The following is a 19,606-nucleotide window of genomic DNA, read 5'->3' as shown; positions in this document are numbered from 1 at the left end:
TCTACCCTGTATCTTTGTTTTTCTGCACTCACTATCGCTGTGTGCACCGTTGATTTCCACAAGGCTGTCAGGCATTTGGGCTCTCCTCCAGCAAATACTTAAGCACACGTGTAACGCTCCGGCCGACCTAAGGTTATCCGTGTGCTTAGATGACTTTGGGTCAGGATCTTAATATCTCGGCTGCTCAGATGTGACTTCCACACAGCAAGGAAGAGACACTGAAGGGGCAGACAGTCAGCAAATATTGTTGAGAGACCACAAAGGTCCTGGCAAGAGGGCTCAGGAAGTAACTCACTATATGAAATATTACTTTCAGCTGAAGGGAAAGAATTTAAAAAAAGCAAATCAGTTATTCTTCATTTGAGAATATGGGGCATTTGAAGCAATCAACAAATTGAGACCAAGTGAGCCAGGTGTGGTTAAGCCATTGAAATGGGTGATGGGTGAGCTGTGCTGGGCCTGAGAGCAGAGGGAGCAGTGCTTCTTAGGAGCTCACACTGCCTGCATTGCATGCAATGGTGGCCTCCCCTGCCCACATAACCCTTTGCTGAATCCCACTTCAAATGAAGACCTTAGTCTCCAAATAACTTTGCCCAAAGCGCTTTATTTGATCCAGAGTGATTTTCCCCCCACATGTTGCCAAGTAATCCACTCTTTTCCGATCCAAATGGCTTTTCCCTGCTTTCTTTCAGTGTGGCCCGCACATGAGAAAGAAAACAAGTGCACATGACTGAAACACATCAGTTAATGAAAAGCATTCATGTTCAGCAGCAGTCAGCCTTCTGGATGGTCCCTTAAAGGTGCTGATTGCAATTACTAGTTGATGAGCTTTTTTTTCCAGTAAGGAGTATTTATTTCACTTTTCATCTGCTCTCATGTGTTTGAACTTGCCTCCTAGTGCTTCAGTGCCCGTGAGTTGGGATCCCTGTGTGGATGGTTCCCGTTCAGCACACTTGCTACTATTATTCATTGTGCAAGAGCCTTCCAGCAGTCCTGTGCAGCACACACCCAAGGTGTTTGCAGGGGGAGGAATGATTGCTGCCCGTCCATACACCTCCAGATCTGCTCCAGGTTGTTGCATGGGAACCCAAAGTTACTGCTCCTGGATGAGGAACTGCTTACAATCCCTGGGAGCAGGAATTAATGATACTAAGAGCCCTGGCACATGTATGGAGAGCATAGGATTTTCTTACAGTGCTGCATTCCTGGGAAACCATCTTCCACCTGATTTGATTCGAACAATAATTCTTTCTCTGGGCCACCTTCAGTGAATGGGGCGAGCTGAGCCACTTGTGCTGACTGCTTTTCTTTCAAACCCCTCTTTGCCTGCAGTGCCATGTCAGCTGTATGAAAACTAAAATGTCTTTTCCTGTGGGTTTTTTTTTCCACCCCATTTTTCTACAAGAGCAAAAGTCAATATGACGACATTTTGCTGTCTCTTTTTTATCTGTTCTTCTGATGCCAATGGAAACATTACCCCTTTTCAAGCAGCAAGCTGCAGTCACCAGCAAAAAACACAGAGGTTTTTTTAAAGTAGTATATTAAAATCATGCCTGCTCGCTGGGTTGGGTTTTTTTGTTTTGTTTTGTTTTGTTTTTTAAGTCATGGATATTTGAGGGAAGACTCCAAGATAAAGCACTTTTCTAAGTATTGTTATTGTAAGAGAAACATCAAGTGAATTCCCAGCTGCTGAAACGATGGGGCTCCCTTCTGAGAGTGAGGCTGCCTCACTGGCTGACACCGGGGGAGATCTTCTGTGGGTTCAAAGACCACGTCAGATAGTATTTCTGCTCTCTGTGTGTCTTCTGGTTTATGGGCAAACAAATGTTATCTATTGTTAGCTCTGCAGAGCCAAAACAAGAGCAGGAGGAAAAGCAGGATCTTGTCTCACTTAGCGGTACTGTGACTGGGTTTAAGCTATGTCATATATCCAGATGTCTGTCTATTAGGGTGCTTCCACTAGTAATAGGTGGCTATGTACATTTTCAGGAGTTTTAGATAGCTATGTATATGTTGTGAGATACAGCACATAATGCAGAGAAGCTCCAGCAGCCCATCTATTGTGTGAAAGTGCATTTCCTGCAGCGAGATGAGGAACGTGGTCCCATGTGGACAAAGCACATTTGTTCCTCAGCATTCTTCAGTCCCTGAATATCTTTTTTATGCATTTTTCCAGCCAGTGCCCATGTCTCATAGCTTTCTGCTCACTTGGCTGATTGACACCTCCAAAGAAACAGATTTGGCATTGGGGGTTTAGCATGGAAAAATGAAGCTAAGTCAGCAAATATCCACTTTTCTGCCACTTTCAGCTGGATTTTTAGGCCTGCAAGGAATGAGTGCTGTTGCTTTCATCTCGGTATGTCCGAGTGGCATCCCTGCCTAGCCTCCCCCCAACATGAGAAAAATGCCGTTGAAATGTTTTGTGCTGTTAAAATGCATGTGTTATATCATCTAGCTTTGTGAAATAGAGTTTAAAAGAGCCAAAACATTTAAATTCTCCCCCATGTGCACACATTTTTGGCAGAATTGCAGTTAGGTCGCAATGCACTACATAACACTGTGGATTTCCCATCCCTGGGAACATTCGAGGCGAGGATGGATGGGGCCCTGGGAAGCTCTGCCTGGTGAGTGGCAGGTCGCAGGGGAGCTCAGTGATCTTTCACATCCCTTCCAATCTAAATCATTTTATGATGCTATGATTCTGATGGAGACTAAGAGATTTCTTTTTAACCTAAGATCCCAAACTTTCTGTTGTGTTGTACAAACATCGTCGTCAAATGTGTGCAAGTGTTGTACAAGAGCTGCATTTAGTGAAGAAAGTGTGTTATGGTATAGTTTAACTGGTGTGAGTTGACATGCCTTCCATGGTGGCTTAATTATTATATGTGATACATGTAGTATATGCTGATTTTAAAAATTCATTCTATTATCCTTGTTCTTCTAGACTGCCAGTGATATTCCAATTAATGAAGCATATTTTCTTAAGGCACAGATTTTAGACAGTTGGCTCCGCCTTTCTCTGTTGCAATAACCCCATGAGCCCTTATCATTGCTTCTCTTTATGGTATGGAAGAAAGATTTCCCACATTTCCCTCTGTCTGTCCATCCTTCTGGCCACTCCAACCAGAAGTATTTCATGGTGGTTTGGGGCAAGCTCAAAGCTAGGAGCTGGGCTGGGGGCGGGCAGTGGTAGGCTGTGCTTCATCCCCATTCCAGGACATCCCAATGACCACACAAACAGAGGTGCCCCGTGTGGGGATTCCCGCCCATGTGCCCCTTTGCTTGGGCTTATTCTGCTGCATGTAGGGATGTGGGAGGAAGAGACATGCTTTCTCGAAGGTGAGCCCCGGTTGGGATGGGGGTCGTTGGGCTGTCGGGGCGCCCACGATGCTTCAGACGTGCCCCCCGTGTGACAGATGACCTATTGAAATAATTTCAGAGCAGTGCTGCGGTTGCCACGACAACCAGTGCTCTCTTGGCTTTCATCTGGCCATGTGACAGCGCTTTGACGTCAGCTGGAGGCAGAGCCTGTGGTTTCAGCCGCGCAGCCAAAGCTGTGTGAGAACCCAGTGGATGCTGGATTTATCCCCGCCGCCGCCACTGCTGCCGCTGCTGTTTCTCAGGGGCTGCCAGAGCATGGACTATTAAAAACTTGCATTTCTGCAGTCTGAGGTAACCATTTGCTTTGTTTTCTCGTCAGGTATTTTTAAGGAAAAAAAGTAAAAAAAAAAAAAAAGATGCAAAGCAGCTTATTGTGAGGGTGTTTTTTCACTTGTTTGTTTTGGCTGAAGTTTGTTGTGATGAACGAGCCCGGTGCTATCAGATAGATGCAAAGCAGCTTCTAGTCACGAATTCTGCGTGCAGACTGCTAAGCAGAGTTAGATTTAGATTAATGATCCGTGAAAGCAGAATAAAACAATATTGTTCTCATTTGACACTTTCAGAATATAAATGAATGTGAGCGATTCTAGGCGAATCCGTTTGGGAGTTAAAAAAATCATGCTTAGCTATGTTGTTGATCTGGGCATCACAGCTTTACACTCCTGTTAGAACTTGTGCGTTTGTTAACACTGACCGTCCAGCGGTTTGGTCCCCAGCTTGCAGGGAGCGGGAGGCCAGCAGTAGGTGCATGGGGAGCAGCTCACTGCCGGGTCCCTGAGCTGGAGCAGTGAGCCGGCTCTGTCCACACAGGCTCTGGACACTGCTCTGGGTCTCTGTCTTTGGCCGGGGGCATGCGGCGCTCGGCTCAATGATGTTTACAGAGGGAAGGACCCAGAGCTTCCTGAGAGCGTGTCTGAAATATGTGCCAAGAGAGCAGCGTGGTTGTAACACAGGCTTTTTGTCACATGCAAGGATTTTTATTTTTATAATTATTCCATGGTGGGTTACGGGTGGTTGGGATGGCTAAAAAAAGAACAGCACCATGGTAATGGGAAAATAAATGCTATTTGGGCATTTTTTAAAAAGAAGAGATCTTGCTGTGTGTCTGTGTTACGCTGCTGGCTTGGAGGAGGCTGTTTGCAGAAGGAGATTCCGGGGCTGCTGAAGTTTGGTGCCACAGCCGGAGTTTGTGTGCAAGCACACATATTCGCCTTGAGGACAGATCACAGCTGAAACATCGTGTGCGTTATTTCCTGGAAAAGTATGTTAGACCGCTCTTATCTTCCCTAATTAAATACTCCTGCTCCCTTCCTCCCAAAGTTCAAAGGGTTTATTGATAATGGTAATGATTTTCTAAAGCGGCTGCCGCTCTGAAATGACCACAGAACTGCACAAATATTTAAAGCACGGCACAATAAAAGATAAGAAAAAACGGCGTAAAAAATACCCTAATATTACTAAGTGCAGCAGAAGTAATTGTTTCAGAAAGGGAGCCAAGGCAGAGATTAACACTGAAAGCTCTTCTGTAAGGAAAGTTGTGGCTTAGTGCTCTGGATCTCACTGCATTTGGCACGCTTAACAGACCAACAGGGATAATTGCAGCTGAAGCCTCTAAGCCATTTTGCTTGGGACTGTTTGTTCCTTACAATATAGCTCTTGTGTCCGAATTATCAATGTTGTGGCAACTGAAATATTTGAAATTGTGTTTAATACATTTTTCTCATGCGTCAGTGCATGCAAAGTCCCCCCTCCTTCCTCGCAGTGGGTTTAACAAGGAGTGACAGCACCCGCACAGCTCCATCACGATGGGACAGCCCCTGCCCGCTGGGCTGCCCTGGGTCACCACAGGGATGCTCCGTGCCTCCACCTGCCTGCAGACACCCCAAAAACGTCTGCAAAAAAATGAAAAATAATGGAGGCAGCATTTGCTCAAGTGATATTCATCAGAAATATTTTAAAAAATTGTTCATCATCTCCAGTTTGACAGGCATATCTTTCTTTAGTTTCCCCAAGGATGATGAACTGCCACCCATATGATGAGAGGGATGCATCCTGCCTGGCAGAGTAAGCAGCTCTGTCCCCTCTCACTGGGTCCTGTGGGCTCTGGACATCCTGCCACCCTCTTTGAGCCTCAGAGCAGGCATGGCAGGGACAGCAAGGAGAAAGCTTGTGGCATTGGATCTCTGCTCAGAGGACGGGAAGGGATCTGTGTGAGAACGCTCCCTGGTCCATGTACTTCTTCCTGGTAATTTTGTGCTCTTGTTTTGTTGGTCAGCTCTATACAAACCCTTTCATCAAATGCTTGGGTTTTATCTCAGAAGGGTATGAAATTCCCAGCAAGCAGAACAGTGAGCCCTTCACCCACTGTGAGAAAAGACCAAGCAGTCTTTGGGTCCCTGCCTGCTTCCCATCACTGAGGAGCAAGAAGGGGGCTGCAGCCCACCCCTTTTCTTCTGCTGAGTGCCATGGCCCTAGAATCACCAGCTTCCTTGGGCTTGAAATCCTCCAATATAAATAAAAAATAAATGGCATGTGCGAGGGATTGGTGGCATCTCACCTGCTTCTGGGGACACCCAATAGACTCCATAGCTCCTGTCAGCCTTGCCACTTGCAGGTGTCACTCCCTTGCATGTAGAGGTGGAGGACAGCATCTCCTCCACAGTCCCTTTATCCACAAGAAGGGCTGAGCAGCCCACTAATTACTCAGGAGCTGGAGCCCTTCACCTAGGTGAGACTGGCTGAGAGCAAGGCTGAGCTCTCCCTGAGTCACTTCTCTCGCAACTGAATGCAGTCAGGGGAATTAATAACAGACTCAAGCTGTTGATGCCTCCAGCCTAGTAATAATAATGCACTCGAGCCTTTAGTGTGCTCTACCTTGATCTGGTTGAGCTGATGGTCAATGACAATCTAAATTTAGGCTAGAAGCATAAGAAAACCTACAAAAAATAATCCCTGCAGTGCAGCGCACTGACTCCTTCCTCTGTTTCTCATACAGAAGGTGATTTCTGCTGTCACCTTAAAGGTCCCAGCTGCTACTCAAGGCAGCATTTCCTTGGGGAATTGAATTCCCCCTATGGGGGAATTGTCAAACAGTGGGAACTGCTGCAACTGTATTGGGTTTCAGTCTCTTAAGTTACATCTTGCAGAAGCTGGTTTCTACGCTGCTAAAAATCATCACGTTCTGCTAATTTAATGTCCTGCATCAACTTTAACAACAACTGGTTTAAATGATAACTGAGCAGTAGTAGGGAGTTGACACTTTAATCAACAGTTGCTTTTCCAATTAAAGCCAGATGCCATGCGTGTGGTACTCCAAATGCAAAATAAAAGTTGACCTCATTGTTGGGTCCAAGCACAGAAATCCTCACTCCGGAATGTTGTTGGTAGCCATATTTTAGAAGCAATCTTCCATGGTGAGCCAAAGTCTATGCAGACAGTTAGAGTCAGATAACAGTTTGAAAAATTTAATATGTTTTGGCTGTACTTTTGCTGCTGTTAAATTTATCTTCTTAAATGGCAGGGAGTACGGGTTGAGGTTTGAGAAACAGTAATTTTGTAATTATTTTACATGGATCGAATTATTCTGTCATCAGATTTGCATTTCAGACAGCATTACAGTATGAAAATATAATTAGAAACTGTAATTCAGGAATTGCTGAATGCGATATTTCCCAGAGGGAGCACTGTGAAGGAGCACTGCCCTTTTTACAGCTTCACCAAACACTGGAATCCCAGAGGTGGGCTCCAAGTTCTAAAGTGCTGCATTTTGCGGTCCCAAGGCACTGTTGACTTTCTGCCGATCTTTGGGATTTTTTTTGTTTGTGAGATTCATTTCCACAGAAACATCCAATCACGGAGAGCTGAAGTGCTCAGAGCCTGTTAAATGAATTTCAGTCTGGCTGTGCTGGGAGCTGATGAATTGCTTGCAGCCACAGAATGACACTGAGATAACGTAAGGATTTGATTTATACCCAGAAAAGCCAAGAAGCTTGTAGTTTGGGCTGAATGCTGTTTTGAATTTGTCCGAAGCCTGAAATTCTTAGCAGTACCTCCTCTCACTGGAAGGAGCAGAAGACAGAGCTTGGCTTAATTCTGCTCTTCTTTTGAACGTTTGGGACGTTTTGCTGTACTTGTTCACAATGTTTTAATTGCATTGGCAATTCTTAAGGGTTCATTGATCATGCTTATTATAATATTTGGTTTATAGGTAACTTGGCTGGAAACAAGCACGACCTCTCTTTTTAGTTGGGCTTATGTTGAGCAATCCCCTCCTATTCTTCAGGAAACAAACACCCTTAGGGAGAGAATCAACCATGGCAAGTTCTTCCCACCACCTTGCCAGTACATGGGATGCTGGTGTGTGGAGCAGAGCTTGCGATACGCAGAGCAAAGTCAGCAGAAGGCAGTTTCTGAGTGTGAGGTGTGTTTAGTACTTCCTTCTCCTTATACATCCCTTGGGGTTTTGCTAAGACAGTCCCTGCATTCCCTTCTGACATGCCAAGGGCCACACAGTGCTGGTACAAAGGAGGATACCTGCCCCATCACTTGAATTTGGATGATGCACATCCTGTCACCTGCACCTGGTGTGTGTGACGTGAGTGGAGGACAGGAGCTGCATGGCATCATCACAAAGTTGGAAAGTATTTTTGTTAGAGATGATGTAATTAGGCCAATTTGATCCTTGCAGACAGTGTGGCCTTGCCTGGGGACACCAGGAGGCAGGTGCACGCCAGGGCTGCGAGGCTTGGAGTAGGAGGTACAGGGAGCATTCTGGCCAGCTTCTCCCCTTGCTGGTGTTGCCACAACAGACCCAGCTCATCCTAAACATGAGCTTCAGTCAGGCACCTCTTGGAGAGGCTGAAGCAGTTCAGCCCTGCGCCCTTCCAACTCCAGGCAGAGTGCTCTGCTCCGCTGAGTGACTGCTCCTTGCGGCAGCCTGAGATGCTGGGGGCAGTGAGCACAAAGCTGCTGATTATTTCCCCAACTGCTGTGTGGTTTCTATCACAACACTATTCTTTTGTGCAGAATGGCAGCTTGATTGCAGAGTCCTCTTTAACTTTACAATTTTAGCAAGCCCAAGCCCAATTAGAGCAATTATATCTCAGCAGAAACACAGTCTGTTGTCCGCTGGACCCGTCTGTCAAGTGTCCTATTCATAGCTGTTTTTCTTGCATGGGGTTTTTCATATGGAGTTGCTTTGACCCTTCTAAAACAGCCTCATCTGAAGGACATTTCTGCATTTCTGTAGACTTTTTTCACAGGTTGATATGAACAAGAAGAGTGCAGGATTTTGGCTGGCCAAGGATGCATCATTCAGCTTAACCACTGCCTTCTCTTGCTTGAACACCTCTGACAGAGCAAGCAGGATCCCTCACTTTCAATTATTTTACTTCCAAAGATTGAGAACGTGATCAGAATTGCTGTTCTCCCTTGCTGTGTTGGAAGATTTCCCTAATCAGAATCCCCAATCTGAGCTGCAAGAGGCGTTTGAGGGCTGGTGCTGGTAGAGTCAGTCCCGTATGGCACCATTTGGCCATTGAGTGGTTCAGGAGCACAGGGCAGTGGGCACTGCTGCAGGAGGGCCATCTGCTGTCTATGTTACCTATGAAGCAAGAGATGAGAAGCGGAGCTATGTAAAAGTAGAAGCGATGTACTCGGGAGGGTACCAGCCTCCTGCACAAAGCAAAGGCTTTCTGTATCTCATATCTCTTCCTAAGGGTGAATCTAAGGCATAGAGTTTGTACATGCCTGAAATTGTCTTCCAGTTGTACTTGAGGACAGTCTTCAGGCGAGAAAGGAGTTAAAGCAAGTCACTGTTACACTTGGGGGCCTTGTCTAAAATAGCTACTTTTGTTTTGTTTGCTGAATTCCCTGTGCTTTTCCAGGGCTGTTCCAATTATTCACTTCTTTCCCAAAATAACATTTTAACCAGAGGAGCAGCCAGGACTGGGAGCAGGGGGGATCTGCAGCCAGAGCTGGACGGCTGCGTGCCCACATGTGTCTGCATTGAGCCTGTGCTCACCTGTCACGGGAAGCTGAGGGCAGACCACAGGGCAGGTGGCAGCTCCCCATGACTGGGGCAATTTTGTCTCATACCCCACTGAGCTGGGATGCAGCCCCAGGGTGGCTTTGGGTTCCCATGCTTGAAAAATGACCCAGAGGAGCAGCTGCTCTGGGGTTTCCAGCCAGGCTGCTCGGGGGCATCTCCTTCTTATCACCATGTCCCTCATGCTCAGGAACCAGAAATGGGTGCTGGCAGTCTTCCAGTGGGGACTTGGAGGGGAAACATAGGAACCTAAAAAGAACCTAAAAATCAAATGTTCACGGTGGTGGCTTGCTGTGCTATGTCTGAGCAGTTTGCCTTCACCGTGGCCATCCAAGCATGCAAGTACTGTGTGGAGAGAGGGAAGTTTCCCATTCTTGCTGTCTCTGCACAGACCTGGGGGGGATGGAGAGCAGATTCCCTGCTGGGAGCTTTGGCATGCAGGACCCTGGCTCAGCCCCACTTGAAGCTGCCTCTATGGAAAGCCCGAGAGTCACTGTAAATGTAGCAGGCAAAGAGTGTCCAAATGAGTCACTGTGGCTCACGCAGGTGCTGCTGCTAAATCCAGGGTGCAGAGGGACTGGACCATCAGTGCCTCAAGCCATCTTGCTCACAATTCCCTTCCAACACCCCTTTACCAAGAGGTAACAGCTTGCTTCCCCAAATGTTAGTCTTTTTTTTTTTTTTTGGTTCTCAGCATTAATATTCAAGCATGTGACAAGTTATCAGGTGTCCTGCAATAACAGCCATGCAGTGGCTGCATTCATACCAAACTCAGTAGGGAACATCCCCAGCACTGGAGCTCAGGGACTGAAACTGCTTCCTATCCCTGGCACAGCTCTGGTCCTGGCCAAGTCCCATCCTCCTGTGTGGGAGGGTTTAGTACCCTGTCTGAGCAGCTGGGCCTGTCCTGTGTGGCAGATGGCACAAGGTCTCTCCTAGGAAGGGTGAGGATATTTAGCAGACGGAAGAGGGAATTTCCCTGCCTGTTGGCTTTTCAGTGCTAGGAATGTACTCAGAGGCATTTGCTTGTATTTATTTTAAAGATGTGAAAATTGCGGATTTGGGTATCCTGTGCTACACTCCTCTCCAGTTTCTCCAGAATGATCTGTATTAAACCTGTTAAATGCCCTTCCCCCCTTCAGTCAGACATCAGCACTACCCACTTCTGCAATGCTAATAATGTGCCTAATACCTGGTCAGGGGACCCTGCAAGAGGGAAGTGATGTCTCTGTGCTCTCACCGTAACACCTGAGTGTCGGGAGAGACAAAAAAGCAAAGGACATGTCACAGTGCAGTTTTCCCCCACTATGTTATTTGTGTTGTATTCAACAGCCACGTTTTTGTCCTTGAATTGTGTCTATGGAGCTTTGAGAAAGTCAGGGGACCATTTACCTGTATCCTTCCCCACAGCTTTCCAAGCACAGTCAGTTGGATTTTTACTTCCCGTTAGCCCCCAAACATGTGCATGCAACAACAAAGTTTTCCCCTTTTGTTTGCAAGCAGAAATTGGCATTTTTCAGAGTTGTTGAGTATGTTTTAATCCTTATTAGCCCTGAGCAATTGTCTCCCAGGGAAGGAGAGGTGTAATTAAAGATGTGCCCTGTGCATCCCACCATGCATGCTCACGGCTGCTCCTCCAGTGAAACCGAAATGGCACTCTGAAAGACAATGGGAAATAGTTCTTTCACAAAACCAAAAACAAGCTTTTCTTCCAGGCGTCATCAGGGGGAAAAAAAAAAAAAAAAGCAGAACCTTTCTTAAATTTCCAGTTCTACTGAGCATCTGGCTCTAATGTACAGTTCCTCAACTTTGCTGGGTTTTTAACCAAAATGTGCTCCTGTTTAAAAGCACAGACTGTTTAAAAGCACATCTTCCAATAAATGTCCTTTCAACTGTCTGTGTGCCACACCATCGTTTTCATTCCTTGTTCTGTGCCATCATTTGCTTCGGTCTCTCCCCTGAAGATCACCACTTACTATTCCTTACCAACCAAAGTCAGCCATCTGATTTTGCAGATGAGTAATTTTGACCAAGGTTTCACAACATGCTAACTCTATCTGTGCAGACAAGGTGTTTTTCCCTTGGCCAGCCTTACGGCTGCTAGCCTCCAGCCTCCCAGCACCAACAGGATCAGCACTGCTTGTGGACGTGCTCATTGATGCATGCACTTGCCTGGAGGAGTGTGGACTGCTCAGGTGCTTTTTTAAGCACATTACTTCCAAAACTGTGCCTCCTCCAATCAATAAGATATGTTTAAACATATTGGGAAAAAATGCAATCTACTCCAGGAATCTTTATTGCATTTCATTATGAGATGCTGAATCTAATATACAACAAAGATTACTTTAATTTTAAGTGGGCAAAAGAAAGATCTACGGCACGCTCCCACTGAGCAGCTATCAGCAACATGCACCTTTTCCATCTAATGCAGTTACATAAACTAATTAGATTTGGGGCATCTAATGGGAACAGTGCTTAACTACATTACATGTCCCCTGAGAGAAATCGGCGTCAGATGAATTTGTGAGGCATTGTGGTATCTGTTCTCAGCTATTTTTTCCTGCCCTGAGGATATTGGTGTGATACCAAATTGTGGGCAGAGCTCTGGCTGCTGATCTTCTCTCCGACTGGTTCCATTCCACTCATGCTGCCCTCGGTGAGCTCAGCAGGTAGCAGGGGACAGCAGTGCCCCTCTCCTTCTGCAGCCCCATGAGCAGGGCCAGGTTCCATTTCACAAAGTGAAGTGCTTTGTTGCCATTCACCACTGTTTTGTGCTTTACTGCTGTTTCACATCCAGAGCGGCAATTCCAGGGAGGAAAAGAAAAAACTCAACCCAAAGCTGTGTCCTTTAGCAACAGCTCCCCTCCAACTCTGTGCTGCCCTGTTAGGCAGGTAGCTGACAGCTTCCATATAGGCTAACTTCCTGGCTCTATGCACAGAAACACCTGATAGCTAAAAGCAGAATAAACCATCTCCCATGCCCTGCAGCATCCCAAGGACTGGTGTTGTTCACTGTAGAGGCAGCGTTCCTTAAAGCACTCATTTATAATACTTGAGACATCCAGAGAAGTCATGTGAAAGCATCACTGTTATGTCATTCTGCTGACATAGCTGTCATGCTGCAGTGCCTAGAAAGTAGCTTCCAGCCATGTCCCTCCTGTGTCCCATCCCATCCCTTTGTGAGTCTCCCCAGATCCAGCCCCAGGAGCTGCTCAGCTCCTTGGGATCATCAAAAACAGATCTCAGACGGTCCGGGAACACAGCATGAGCTGATGCAAAAAGTCTCAGGTGCGGTAGAAAATCCTTTCCTAACTCTTCTTCACTTCAGCCAACACTGCAATGCAAATGTGGCCCTGCAGCCTTTGTAGAGTGGTCAGAGATGTTCAGATGAGAAAGCTGCGTGATATTAAAGTGCTTCTGTGTTGTCTGTAGGAGAGGAAGGGATCACATTAAGGAAAAAAAAGCTTTGTAGAAAGCCTGTTTTGACTTTAAAAATAAAATGGTTACCATCTGCCTTATCAGTACTGAACCGAAACTGAGCAACTGGTTTCCTTTCTACAGAACACGAAAGCTTATTTCTCAAACTGGGATAACATATTACGTAAAGTCTCTTGACTCCAGTGTTAAGCCCAACTAGCTATGAGTTTTATTGGGTTACTTCCAGAACTTAATTTCAAATAATCTCCCACAATAACTGTTTTACTACTTCTTATGTTCCTTAATGCCTGAACCAACATAGCTCACTGCTCTCCTTGGGCTATGAGCTGTGCCCTGGCTGTCGCCCACCTACTCACAGCCCTGTCCTCGCATTCCTTCTGCACCATGTTCTTGAGAATGCACACTACAGGAGCAGGCAGAGGTATCGCCAACATCTGAAAATCACAGAATCATAGAATCATTAAGGTTGAAAAGACTAATAAGATCATCAGGTTCAACCATCAGCCCATGCCTGTGAGTGCTCTAGTGCCACATCTACGTGTTTCCTGAACACCTCCAAGGACAGTGACTCCACCACCTCCCTGAGCAGCCTGTGCCAGTGCCTCGCCACACTTTCTGAGAAGAAATTTTTCCTAATACTCAATCTTTGTCTCTGCTCTTGGCCACCTGCTGTGCTGCCTGCAATGAGAAGCGTGTTTGGTTTTTAAGATATCCTTTCTCTTCTAGAGGAGAATATGGCATAAAGGGTTCTACTGAGGCATCCAGCCTGGTGCAGCTAACACCATCGCGAAAGCTCAGGTTGTGGATTTCTCAAACTTCTTTTTCATATGAGCTAGGCCTTCTGTCTTGTCATCTGAGGAGAAGGATGTTCCACAGACTTCTCTGTTCCAGTGGTTAGAGATTTGCTTCTCATTCTCAGCCAAACTTTATTCATGGCTAGTTTATACTCATTTGTTCTTGTGCCAGCATTGTCCCTCAGTTTAAATAGCTTTTCTCCTTCCTTAGTGTTTACCCCCTCAGATGTATTTATAGACTACAAACATATCCCCTCCTGGACTTTCTTTAGCTAGGCTAAACAGCTGAGTGCTCCTGATCTCTTCTGCTTGCTCAGGCTTTCCTTTCCCTTATTTGGCCTAGCTGCCCTCCACTGCATCCCCAGTGATTTCAGATCCCTTTCCAAGACACGATTGTCATTCTGTTCTTCTTGTGTGATCTCCTGGCTCTCCAGCTGATGGTGCTTCCCACCTTGGTGTCATCAGCAAAGGCACTGCTCTGAGATTATGAGTTATGGTGATTAATGAAAATGTTAAATAAGATCTATCCTGAGTCTCCTCCTTGAAGAACTCTATTGTAAAACCATCTTCTACCTGAGAATTCCCCTTTCACTTCAGACCATTACCCTTAAAGGGGAAACATCTGGTTCTGTGCAGCACTTCTCCAGAAGGAATTATTTACTGTGATTTCACCCAAATGGTTTTGTATCAACCTTTATGTATACACATATATATCCATTAGAAACACAACCTTATGTGCTGGTTTGAAAGCCAGTGCAGCCAAGCTTTCTATGAGGCTTCCATATAAGGTCAGTTCTGCCAAGAAACTTCAGTTCTAACCCCTAACATTTCTACAACTTCAGTCTGAGATCTCTCTTCAGCAGGACTTGCCAATTGTGGTGCTCCAGTCGGGGTGTTAGCAGACGTGTTTTGCTCTGCTTCAGTCTCCCAGCGTCTTATAAAGCCAAATTCATGATTCAAATGACTAAACTCATTATTCAGGCTTAGTACGTGGGGTTTTTTTTTTATGGGAAATTGGAATGGGGTGAAAATTCTTTTGTGCTCTGGCCTGTGTTGCCTAGATATTGGCCTTTAGAGGAATAGCAAAAATGATGTTTGTACCCTTTATATTCAAAATGGGTGAGACTATAAATATCCTGTAGTCCTAAAACAACATTCCTGATAGTTCTGCAATTAAGACTGCAGTATTCTCCCCCAGCATCTCCCTGCATTTCCCCACAAAGATCTGACTGTCTTCTTTTCTTCTCTGTGCCAAAGGCTTTAGAGGCTTTTGGAGGACTTGGTGACATCCCACAAACTGAAGAACAGAGCTCCGTCTCTTTTAGGCTCAAATAAGAGAGGGGAGATTACTGAATCTTTGGCTGCCCTTTTGATGGCAGCAAAAGAAATTCTTGCCCTCCTTCCTTTGAAAAATTCAGGTTTGGGGTATCTCTCTGCGCTATTAGCAAGGTCTTCTGAATGTGTTGTACAAATAAGGAGTATATGATTCTTCTTTAAAAAAAATAAGGAAACACCTTTAGAAAAATCAAATCCATCTTTATTTAAGGCTGTTCCCTGAGTGATAGTTTTGCTTTTTTATTAACATCAGAATATTCTTGGATCTGAAGAACAGGCTTTTACCATTGCATGTGGAGGGCTGGCTCACAATCCTTCCCCTTAGGCCCCTACATCTAAGGTAATCTAAAACCAAGGGCAGGAGCTCCCCTGGCACTCCGGGCTCCATTTAACTCTATTGGTGGGCAGTTGTCCTAGCACAGCCTGAGGAACAATTGATTTGAGGATTTGCCTCCTGAACAGAGCAATGAGGCAGAAAAAGCTTTAATTTGACATGAGGCTGCATTTTCCAGCTCTTTCTGACCAATTTAAGGAACTCCAAGACAACAAATGATATAATTTCATTTGACACTGGGTGTAGAGCAAACTGAGTCTGTGTTCTACCCAAGCCGTTTTGTGAAACTATCCTCCAATATTTCTGTTTTTGCCTATAATCAGCCAATGAATTTGGGGTTTGCTCAGTCACTCCCCAGACTCCAGTGATGGTCTTCCACAGCTTGTATGGAGACAGCTAAATTCAGGTTCCTGTAGCTGGAGTTGGATTCCTGCTGCTGTGTGTAGGCAAGTAATGTGGAGGACTCGATACTGAAATGGTCACCTCCTGAACTCCTGTCATGAGATCTAACTTGTTACGGCTGTTTCTAGGTTTGGAGCATTTGGTGTGTTTCTGTGCACATGCTCTGATCCAGCCTAGTCCCATTGCTCTGTTCAAGCAACGCCAGAGGCTCTGAGTGTCAGTGTCCAGAGGAAGACTCCTTCAAGGAAGTTCCATGCTGAGTTCAGCCCTGAATTCAGCTGACGTGGGACACAGATAGACCCATTGCAGGGCTTTGGATATGTTTGTGGTAAAGGGATGACTGAATGTAAGCTGGGACCCCAGGTCTCCTCTCCTCTCCTCTCCTCTCCTCTCCTCTCCTCTCCTCTCCTCTTCTTTTCTCCTCCTGCTTAACATCTCAAAGGAAGGGCTGAATTCCTTGTACCTGGCAATAAGATTCAGGCAGTCACTATATTGACAGAATTAGTCCATATTCCAGTCCATCATGTGCACAGATGATGTTCTCTGAGATTAAGCCACTGTAGAAACAAATCTGCTAACCTAATTTTGAAAGATAAAAGCTCCAGTGAAGTGAGGCCTTGAGGTGCACTCCATTTGATTTCCAATACTTTGGCGGAACAGAAAAGAAAGCCCTCCCACAGGTGATCGCTCGTTTTCTGAATGTGAATCTTGCAGGGAAGGAAATAGAGCAGCACTAAAACTCCCCTCCCTGTGGGTATGAGCATCTGCTGCCACTCTTAGCAGCTCATGTGAAAGGCCATGTAGAGTAGAGCTTGGAGAAGGGCTTTGAAAAGAGTAACAAGAAGCATCTCCCTCTCCCTCTGCTCTGGGGACACCTACTCCTGGTCTAGGAAATGAGTACTGATGGCACAGGAGGTGCTCAATCCTGTGGGCTGAAGGTTGAAGAGCAAGCCAGAACCTGGCACAGGCTGTCCAGAGAAGCTGTGGATGCGCCATCCCTGGAGGCATTCGAGGCCAGGTTGGATGGGCCCTGAGCAGGCTGCTCTGATGGGTAGCAGCCCTGCCCAGGGTGGAGGGGGTTGAAACTGGGTAGGCTTCCAACCCAAACCATTCTATAATTCTATGATAAGAAACAGAAGGAAGAGAACAGCCCACGGCATGGTTGTAGCAGGCAGAGAGCTCGCTGGGCTTGCAGAAGGTAAAGGGCTGTGTGAAAACACAGAATGGCATGAGGTTGGATGGAAGTCTAGCATTTCTCAGTTCCCATGGGTCTGCTGTGGGAGCAATTTAGGGAGAGATTTTGCAGCTGACAACGAAACCTTAAGGGCTGGTCATTTCAAGTTGGATGACAGCTTGGATCTCAGGGGAGGAGCCTTTGACCTTGTTCATCTCTGCGGCCTCAGACGGTGATGACTGTGCTATGGTGTGGTTGGGACTTGGGGAAAGCAGTGTCTGTGTGTGCATGGGGCAGCTGTGCAAGGAGGCAGCCAGGTGTTCCCCCACAAAACATCATAGGTCTTAATGCGCCACTGATTTTCACTCAAGATCAAGCTGCCCTGTGTTGCTAGCGGGACAGAGTCTCTTATGCAACTTAACTAACTGAATTAAGTTGTTCATCTGGCCATGCTACAAGGATGGTGTTGTTAAAAACCACAGGCATGAATTCCATGTACAGTTGGTAGGAGTAGATTTATTTCTCTTGGTCATGTTAGGGAAGTTTGCAGGCTGCTCCAGACTTTGCTTTTGGTTGTCTTCATATTTTAAAAGGTAACATTTACATTCTAGGCTCTAACGTGTGTTCTGTGTGTGCTATTTTAACATCATTTGGGGGCTGTAATTGATCAGGTCAAAATAAATTATTGTGTTGATTAGGTTGTCTTCTTTTATGAAGACCCAAATGCATGATACTCCAAATAGTTTGCTAAAAGTATCCATAGTTAACTGATGGTAGAACATTGTTATCGTGAAAACCCCTAGAAGCAAATGCACATTTCTTCTATATGACTTAAATCCAAATAAGTTAGTTCTGTTTGTGCCTTCTGAGTGCTTACAGTGCATTGTAAAGGGAATCACACAAAAATACAACATTTTCAGGCACTCCCATCCTGTCCCTGGTTACTTCTCATACAGAAAGCAGCTACTACCTGTTCACAGCAGCTGTGGTTCACCTAGCTGTAGGTGTAGCCCCAGATCAGGTTTTCAGGAAGCCTCCTGTTGATGGTTTTAGCTGAGTTCACCATGACCAGCTCCCCATGTTTTGTCTGTCAAACGTTTCAGACATTTCTTTTGTACATTTCATCATGACCGCATTTCAAAGAGGAGCGTCAGCGGTTTCTTTATGAACTGTGGCTGATATCAGCCAGTTGAATCTTGCCCGGACTCTTTGGTCAACACAAACATTTTTTACAATTCCTCTTTGAAACAGCTGACCCACAACTGCATAAAACTTGCAGATAACCTCTGCATTCAGAAAAACCCTTTCCTTCACTGCTGGCTCTTGGTGAAAGCAGTTTCAAACCTTTTAGTCAGCTCCTGAGGAAGAGGAGAGGAGTAAGCAACAACTCCGGGTGCAGAACATTTGTGTCATCCTTTGCCACATCTGCCTCAGCTCATCCTGAGCTCTGTTTTTTATTTTGAGTTCAATTGGATGAGAGACCATTTTCCCCTCCACCTGTGTATGCCCAAGGAACTCCCCACCCCCAGGCAGGAGAGTGAAAAGGAGGTATTTGGGCACAGGAGGTATTCAGACAGTAAGCAGGTTTGGTTAAGGCAGGCCTACAATTATTTGGACTCTCATCAGTATCCATCAGTTCATTCCTGGTTGAACCAAGATCTCCAGGCTCAGTTCTTCGGGATCCTGCAGAAAATCTGCTGCCAGCTGCTGGGATTCACTCTGGTGTAAGCAGCTGTGACTTTGTTGACCTAAGGGAGCCAGTCAGCTCCATGACAGGGAAGACCTGGCCCACTTCCACCACAGCACTCTGTCACTGTCTACAAAAACATTTTCCAGCAAATCCTCCAGTCCGTTGCCAAAAAACAGTCGTTTTTCTTCCTTCAAGTAAGACTGGATTTGGTACCTGAGCCACTTTGTGCTCTTATAAACGATAGTGTCTCGCAATAAACATAAATATGAAGAAATTATAGCCGTAGCACCCATTGAGGTTCCAATTGCAAACTTCCAACTCTTGGAAGGAGATGAGCAATATTCATGTTGAATTATAGCTGCAGATATTTCCTTTTCTTAAACTATTGTCTGTTGCCATGGTCACAACCTTCAGAATATTCTGGCTATTTAACAGTCACTAATAGGAGTGAAAGAGCAGATGTTTAATTATTTTCTTCTTATTCCATTTGCTGAAGTACAGCTGATATTCAAAGTCTTCAGTAGAAAATCCATTTTTTATTATTTATAGTTTTCCAAGAGAAAAATAACAAAAGGCAATTAATATGTGCAGCATGCATGCCATACATCCACAACTTGTAAGTAGGGGTGAGGAAACCAGTTTCTTTACATCCTGAAGACTGATATCAGCAGTAGTTAGGGGCAGAAGAAAATCATTCTGTAGGAATACTCGTCATGGCCATTCATAAAATCATAGAATCACCAAAGTTGGAAAAGACCTACAAGATCATCCAGTTCAATCATCCACCCATCACCAATAGTTCTCACTAGAGCATGCCCTTCAACACAACGTCCAAACATTCCTTGAACATCTACAGGGTCGGTGACTCCACCACCTCCCTGGGCAGCCCATTCCAGTGCCTGACCACTCTTTCAGAAAAGTAGTCCCAAGCGATTGTCATCTCAAAGGATGGAGCAAGTTCTTCAGACTCTCCTGGGAAGCTTCCTGACACTGTGGGTGTAGGAGTACTTCG

General features: G+C 45.6%; 1 protein-coding gene across 3 annotated transcripts in view; it reads left to right on the top strand.

Annotated features, from left to right (window-relative positions):
• The window catches only part of NCALD (neurocalcin delta), a 119,785-nt gene that overhangs the window by 66,187 nt on the left and 33,992 nt on the right, over positions 1-19,606 (top strand). The window contains exon 1 of one of the 3 annotated variants that reach the window (XM_010709184.3): positions 3,511-3,672. The exons of 1 other annotated variant lie outside the window; for it this stretch is intronic. The gene's annotated coding sequence lies outside the window, so the exon portion shown is untranslated. Of the gene's footprint in view, positions 1-3,510; positions 3,673-19,606 lie in introns of those variants that run through there. One more of the 3 variants, XM_003205205.4, reaches the window with a different exon arrangement.

This window comes from Meleagris gallopavo, chromosome 3 (assembly GCF_000146605.3).
Source record: "Meleagris gallopavo isolate NT-WF06-2002-E0010 breed Aviagen turkey brand Nicholas breeding stock chromosome 3, Turkey_5.1, whole genome shotgun sequence".
Taxonomy (NCBI): domain Eukaryota; kingdom Metazoa; phylum Chordata; class Aves; order Galliformes; family Phasianidae; genus Meleagris; species Meleagris gallopavo.
The sequence above is the reverse complement of the archived record's forward strand: the minus strand, read 5'-3'. Positions and strand labels throughout refer to the sequence as shown.